Source organism: Rhinoderma darwinii, chromosome 13, assembly GCF_050947455.1.
Source record: "Rhinoderma darwinii isolate aRhiDar2 chromosome 13, aRhiDar2.hap1, whole genome shotgun sequence".
NCBI lineage: Eukaryota > Metazoa > Chordata > Amphibia > Anura > Rhinodermatidae > Rhinoderma > Rhinoderma darwinii.
Genome location: NC_134699.1, coordinates 25,465,518 through 25,473,952, shown reverse-complemented (window position 1 = coordinate 25,473,952; position 8,435 = coordinate 25,465,518).

Here is an 8,435-nt window from a genome sequence, read left to right as displayed (position 1 = left end):
TCTGTGATTTACAGCATAGCAGGCGTAGTCTCGAGAGATTACGCTGTAAACTGTCATTCACAAAGAGATCTAGCTGTGCTGTGCATCACAGAGACGCTACAGAAGTGGTCAGGATTCTGAATACACATCACCTCCTGGCTGGAGGTAATGTATATTCACTGTTCGAACACTGCAGTAACGTTAGCGTTTGTGTATGTGGCTGCAGATAGCGATATAGCTATATCGCTATGTGCTGTATAAATGAATGGAGAGAAGTGTATGACGCTGATTGGTCAGCGTCATACACTTCTCTCCACAACGCCCACTTGGTCATATAGTAAAACACGCCCAGTTGTCCATTAAGAAACTCATTAGCATAAAGCTAATATAGGTCATAACTCCGTCAAAAATGAAAGTTTTTCTAAATAAAAAACACTGCTGTAATCTACATTACAGCGCCGATCACATCATGTACAATATAGGCCACTTATAATCTGGTGACAGAGCCTCTTTAAATTATTTATCCCCTCACTTTTTTTATTTGGGTTCTATTCACACGTGCAGGTTTTGATCAGTTGTTTATGGAGTTTTTGAAGCCAAAACGAGAAGTGGATTTAATAAGAAGTGTCTGTCCTTTAGGGTACGAACACACACAGTGTAAACACTGCAGATTTTCTGTAACGGATTAAGGGTCTGTACACACGTTTCATAAATACTGTGTTTTTTTCCGCAACGGAACTCGTTGCGGAGAATACGCAGCAAATACAGTAGCAGGAAAGTGGATGAGATAAAACAAATCTCATCCACATCCAGCGTAAATACTGAGCGGAAAAACACTCAGAAATTGACCTGCGGTGCGGAATTTTATTCCACAGTTTATTGGTTGCGAGTTTTCCCCATTGAATTCAATGGGAGGTCAATCCTGCAACAAATAGCAGTTGTTGAGTATTTTATGCAAGGTTCGCAGCGAATCCGCCGCAAATAATGCAACTCAGAGTAAAAAAAAAACAAACGACTTACCCAGAAGTCTGTGTTCCTCCCTCCTGGGATGATGTTTTATCCCATGTGACGGCTGCAGCCAATCACAGGCTATAGCGGCGGTCACATGGGGTGAAACATCATCCCAAGAGGCCGGCCCAGATGACGTCAGGGGGCTGGCCTCCTCAGATGACGCTTCATCCCATGTGACCGCCGCTGCAGCCAATCACAGGCTGAAACGTTTTATCCCAGGAGGCAGGCCAGCTAAATGCTACAGTTTTCCGCAGCAGACATTCCGGGTTAGAAGCTGCACCACAGTTTGGTGCGCTTTTCCCCCTGAAATTCCCTGCGGCACATGGGCGGGTATGCTCTATGCTTTTACGCAGTGTATCCGCTCCGTGTGAACACGGCATAATTGTTGCAAATCCGCAACATATTACAGTAACAGCAGTGTGGGTGAGATTTCAACAAATCTCGTCCCAACACTGCGAAACAATGTAGGCTGCAAAAAACCCACATAAATTGACCTGCGGTGCGGTTTCTTCAACCGCAGCATGTCAGCTAATGCTGCGGAATCGCAGGTCTTCTCTTGCGGGTTTTCCCATTGAATACGATGGGGTGCTTAAACCCGCAACAAAGTGGTGTGTGTTGCAAGTAAGAAGAAATATAATAAAGTTATACTTACCCAGAGTTCCCTGCTGCTCCTCCAGTCTGGCCTCCTGGGATGACATTTTATCTCATGTGACCGCTGCAGTGGTCACATGACCTGCAACGTCATCCCAGGAGGCTGGACTACGCGCAGAGAAGGGTGAGGGGGTAAGTATGAACTTTTTTTTTTTCCCGGTGCAGCTTTACGCAGCTGGAAAAATGCACCGCAATGGTGCGATTTTTTTTTGGGGTGGCATTCCCTGCGGTGTTCAGGGCAGATACGCTGCTAAGCTACGCCGTGTGTGTTCGTAACCTTATACTTTCTCTCCCTTTATGATCCACACCTGGTTTTGGCTTAAAAAACTGCATTAAAAAAACCTGAGCAAAACCTGCACGTGTGAATACTCCTTTAGAATCAACACTCCACCCATTTGGCCCAGATGGTTTTAATTAGGAGACTGCATGTTTGCTACCTAGTTGCTAGCAGTCTATCTCATGGAAAGGTGAGCTGTTCTAAACTGTTCACGTGGTTGTTGTGCTCTTTAGTGGTCTCTGCTGCCTCAGTACTGTACCTGTTGGAGGGTGTAGTCCAGAGCCAAGGGAGCCTGGCAGCAGGGGTGCTGTTAGGGTGCTCTCCCTGTAGGTGCTGCGTTGTGACAGAGTTGGTCACCGTGCTGTGCTGCACCTAATATTAGGGTAAAGAGAGCCTAGGGTGTATTTTCGCTGTAAAAACCGCAACAAAACAAATCTGTTGCTGAATTTATGCTCCCCATTGAAGTCTATTCTCCAAACACGCAGCATCTCTGCAGAGAACCCGCAACATAAATTAACATGCTGCAGAATTGAAAGTCGCACCCCAGAACACATTCCGCACGACTTAGCGCCACCTCCACCCTTGTACTTAATGCCACATTGCAAACAGCGGAGAACGGTAGTGGTTCCTACCACTACCACTCTTTGCTCTGCCTGACGTGACTCACCGGAGGAGCCGAGAAGGTCAGGCGGCACAGCGGCGGAGTACCTTCTGACTAGGGTCATCTATCACTGACATGAGGTCAGGTGACAGGTCAGGTGACTGAATTGGTCCACTCCCGACACCGACCTCACTTGGCAGCGGTCCGCGAAATCTGAAAATATTCCCGGCCGCAGCCTACTCTTCCTTTGATCAGGACATGTACATTTTGGCGCAACGGTGCTTTTTCTGCCAGACACTACAGAAGGCAGAAAAAAACACCCATTTTTGTGGACTGTCCATAAATTTATGGACGGTTGGCAACCATGGTCACATGGGATATAACATCATCTCAGGATGGAGAGAGTTCTGGGTAAGCATGACATTTTTTTATTTTCCTTTGTTGCGAATTTTGAATCGCTGTGATTCCGCCACAGAAGTCGCAACACGGCTTTCTGTTGCAAGTTTTGCATCCCCATTAAATTCAAAGGGGAAAAACCGCAACAGAAAATCAATGAAAACGCAGCATAAATTGACATGCTGCGGATTTAAAATCCGCACCGCAGGTCAATTTATTAACGTTTACTCTGTGTTTTTTTTACGTAGCTTGGGCATGAGATTTACTAAATATCATCCACTTTCCGTTGCGGAAATTATCCAGAATTCCGTTGCGGAAATTACGAAGCCTTATGGTGGGTTTCACGTGGCGGTCAAAATGCATTTTCAGCAAACAAACGCATTTTGACAGGAACGTGTGAACCCAGCTGTTTGCATGAGGCCTTAAAATGGTTGCTCACGAGTGGCAATTGGGTTTATACAGTTTGATTAAGAGGTGTAGTAAGAAGACCCTCGTGTTCATTTTTATCTCTAGTTTAGCAGCAATAAGTCACTGAAAAAGCTTTGCAAGGGTCAGCTCACACGTTGCGTAAATACTGCAGATTTTCCGCAACGGAATTCGTTGCGGAAAATCGCAGCAAATACAGTGGCAGCAAAGTGGATGAGATAAAACAAATCTTATCCACACGTTGCGTAAATACTTAGCGTAAAAAAAACGTTCAGAAATAGACCTGTGGTGCAGAATTTTATTCAGCAGCATGTCAATAGTATTTGCATAAACGCTGCTTATTTGTTGCAGGTTTTCCCCATTGAATTCAATGGGGAGGTAAAACCTGCAACAAATAGCATTGGTTGCATTTTTTTGCGGCAGGTTTGCAGCGATTCTGCTGCAAGAAACGCAACTCAGAAAAAAAAAAAAATCTCATACGTGCCGAGTAGTCTGTATTCCTCCCTCCAATTCCCTGCGGCACCCAGGGAATTGATGAAGAATTTATGCTGTGGGTTTTGCTGTAAGATGGCCCCCCCCGAGACGCTTCCTTCCCTGCCTAGTCCGTACCTGGCTCCTCGTGCACAAAGTAGAGACAGTGCACAAAATGCCGCAAAACCAACCGTCCCAGATTCTGTGGAACAGTCCCGGATTTTGGGCGCTGTCCCTGGCGGCTAGTGGTATGTCCTGGACTCCCGGTGCAACTGTATCTGCGTCCTCAGGACGCAGATAAAGTTGAACACAATGCTGAAGCACGGAACCATCACCTCCCTGCTTCAGCATTACTACAGAGGACTCCCCAGGCACAGCGCTACTTTAAGCACTGAGCCCAGGGAAGCCCTTAATGTCACTGTCCATATATGGTCAATGGCTCCTCCTAGAGCGGAATCCCCGGCCACAGTGTGGCCAATGCTGTGGCTGGGGATTTGGCCCCTAGAGGGAGTCCCAATGGCTACAGGAGGGGGGTAACGCTATCTACAGGGGATGTGGCACTAAATCTTTAAGGGGTTGGCACAATCTACATGGGCACTGGCACTAGGGCAGCTAAGGGGGCATTATACTGTATGGGGAAAGCTATACGGGCATTATACTGTATGGGGGCATCTGTGTGGGCATTATACTCTATGGGGCCATTATGCTGTATGGGGTCAGCTATGGGGCATTATAATGTATGGGTCAGCTGTGGGGGTATTATACTGTATGGGGGAAGTTATGGGGGGATTATGCTCTATGGGGCATTATGCTGTATGGGGAAATTTGTTTGGGCATTAAACTGCATATGGGCATCTGTGTGGGCATTATACTGTATGGGTGCATCTATGGGGGCATTATACTGTATGGTGACAGCTAGAGTGCATTATACTGTGCAGGGGCTGCTATTTGGCATTATCCTGTGTGGGAAGCACTATGGGAGCATGATACATGGACATCGGTTTGGTCTCTTTGCAATACTTGAAAGTTGGGAGGAATGGAAGAGTGCGAAACTGAAAATCAGCTTATTGGAGTAGCTCAAATACTTTGGCTCTGTAGGTTTGCAGTTTTAGGATGCATTCACACTTGCAGGTTTTGATTAGGTTTTTTTGTGCATTTTTCAGAGCCAAAACCAGGAGAGGATTCAAGTAAGAGGACTAGTATCTGCATTTTATACTTTATCTCCCTTATGATCCACTCCTGGTTTTGGCTTCAAAAAAACGTTGCTGTGTTTTAGGGGGTTAAATGGACGGTATCAAAGATTTTTTTCAATGCCAAACTACATCTCGTCGATGACGTACATGTACATAATTTTTGCGTTAAGGGGTTAATACATTTCACGCTGGTTCCCCCTGGAAAAATCCGCTGCGTTTAGCTGATCACCAATGTGAAAGGGATTGTCTTTGATGAGACAACACATGTAAGACAGACTCTAGTCTGCAGACAGACCCCTGCACTACCTGACACAGTGACCTCCATACGCATGTGGCTGTGGCTGGTACTACAGCTAAGCCCCTTCACTTGAATAACAAATAACACTCCTACCGATCACACATTGATGGCTTGTATTTTGGTCGCGAATGCCCCCCCCCCCCGCGATATGCCCCCCCTCGACCCCCGCCTCCCTGCCCAGTCCGTACCTGGCTCCTCGCTGGGATCAAGGCATGAGTGCACTAAGTAAATAAAGTGCACAAAATGCCGCCCCCCTATTTAACTAGGTGGCGCTGCCTGAGGCACCAGGCTCACTTCGCCTCATGGCAGGTGCGGCCCTGGTGAAAACTGCCACCAGGCACAGGATACTTATGTACAGGAGAGCTGAGAACCTCAGCGGATGGATTACGGGACGTGCCTGTACCCCAGAGTCACCCCGAAGAGCTGGCGTCCTGGGAAAAGGAAAGTGAGTGATGGGTCTGTACTGCAACACAGCTGGAAACCTCTGAACCAGAGTGCCCCCTCCTGAAAATCAGCTTGTACACCACAATCACTATAAGAGTACACCCCAAACTATAGAACACTGTAACCTGCAATCACTACAGAAGAGCGTACCTCCCAACCGTGAATTTATCTGTGCATTGCAGAGGGTGAAATTCCATTATTTTTCCGCACAAGAATGAGCATGCTGCAGTTTTTGGCTATGATTTTCATGTAGATTTTTTTCTGCTACAAGTGAACGGTGTTTTGACTACCCCATCCACTTGTATTGTACTGTATACTGCTGAAGATTTGCGGCGTGGAAAACGCGGCAAGAAAGTGCAGGCAGGTCAAAATCTGCCTCAAAATTCCTGAAGGAATTTTCAAGCTGATTTTTTTCTGCCTGCAAAATACTGTGTGTGAACAGGGCCTAACAGACTCCTCTAATGTATGTAAATGTATTAAAAGTACAACATAAGGCCCTGTTCACACAGAGTTTTTTGCTGGCCAAAAATTAAGCCTGGAAAAATCAGCTCCGGTTTTTTTAAGTGGTTTGGCACCACACACGTTTTTTGCCGCGATTTTTACCGCGTTTTTTGTCAAAAACAGTGTTTGTTTCCGTCTCCCATTGATTTCAATGGGGTTTTTGAGGCTGAAAACGCCTCAAGATAGGGCATGTCGCTTATTTTTCCCGCGAGTAAAAAAAACATCAGACGGCAAAAACCGCGGCAAAAAACTGTGTGAACAGGGCCTTAGGATGTATTCACTTTTCAACAAGAACAGGCAAATTTTGAGACCGGTTTTGAACCCCTAATATACACAAACTGTGCCTATATCTAAAGGGGTTTTCCAGTTGTATGTAAATAAAGCGTAATCATTGTATAAAGGAAAAGTTATAAAATGTTCTAATATACTTTGTGTCTCAATTCTTATTTTCAAGATATTCGTCTGCTGTCAGTGTATGACAATGCTTGTTTACATTCAGAGGTAGCCAACTGCTACATACCTAGCCCTGCTCTCAGCTGAGAAGTGGATGGATTCAATTGTATCCAGTCTAGGCAACGCTCTAGGTTAGGCCTTATACACTCGACCATTGTAATCCGCAAGTCATCCGCATATCTGGCACGCTGTCCGCAAATACGGTCTTTACTGCATCCGTATTTACGGATCTGAAAAAAAAGGGGAGGCTATAAATGATGTCACCAACATGTTCCAACCCCTTTAAAAAGTCACATAATTGCTCAGGCGCCATTTTCTTTGGGAATACCCTGCCGTCACATTGCAACGCTTCCACAATTACGAACGGCTACATATGCACATCCATAGACGTCCGCAATTTTGCACGCACCCATAGATGGGCGAGTCTGTGCCGCAATTGCAGACAGAAATAGGACATGTTCTATTCTTTGCAGATCATTTCTACAGCCCGGACACACATCCGTAAGTATGCGGAAAGTTGTCTGTGGCCAATAGAAATGAATGGGTCCGCAGATTATCCGTAATTACGGATAAAAACAATGGTCGTGTTCATGGAGTCAAAGCCAAATGGCCTGGACCCATGGGTGATACGTTTTACCTTCACAGATACATTGTAGCAAAAGATCAGGACCGGAAAGATTTGTATTATGCTCACAGAGGTATTCCTAGACTCGATACAATTTATCCTCTTGTCAGCTGTGAGAAATATAAGGCTTTGTTCACATTTGCACTAAGGCATTCTGTCAAGGTTTCCGTCATTTTAGTTGGCATAAAAATGATGAAGCCTTGACAGAACCCTGACAGACCCCATTAGAGGTCAATAGGGTCTGTTGGTGGCCACTCAGACCCATTGTATGAACAGAGCCTCTATGGGTTTTCAGCCTCTGAATGTAAACAAGAATGTTTCCATTCACTGACCATACACACATTAATCTTAAAAAAATTTGAGGAAGTGAAACACAAGGCAAACTACAGACTGTTCTAAAATAAAGCACAAACTCTGCGCCAGGTCTAAAGTACATTTTTATCAGACAAAATTCTGTCTTCAGAAATATGTCACACAGCCAAGACTAACCGGCCTTGTCTTCACCGCAACTCAATTTTAAAAGACAGATCTCAAGTGTCTTAATGGGGTCGCACCGCGCTTCTTACTTCTACCCAATTTGACATCGGGCATGGAGAGACGCTGCTTCACACTGGGCAAGGACAGGTGCCGAGGCAACAGTACGTGGAAATAAAAACAAAAAACACGGCGCCAAATAGTGCAGGTCAATCGGGTTATGTAAACTACCGGTAGTGATATACCTTGCTCACCCAGGTAATACTTGGATAAAGTAATTGGAAAGGTGATCTTTAGGATAATCCACAAGTGTTGCTGCCAGGATCCAAACCGGTAAACCACACGGTCACCGCTTAATGAAGTAAAGGAGGAAAGGTGAAAAAGGGAGGATCTTGCAAGGCGCTGCTACGTGGCTGTTGGAAAATACTGGCGGTGGTAGACTAAATTATATAAAAAATATATCTATTTATTGTAAAACAATAGTGGCTACGTGTTTCAACGCTGTACCAGTGTCTTCCTCAGGCCGTTAGTTTTCATGAAAGCTAAAAAAAAAAGGATGACAGTCATTACAATACCTTATAAAATATTATAAAAATGAAATCGGGCTTGTAATAAAATACATCAATTATACACGG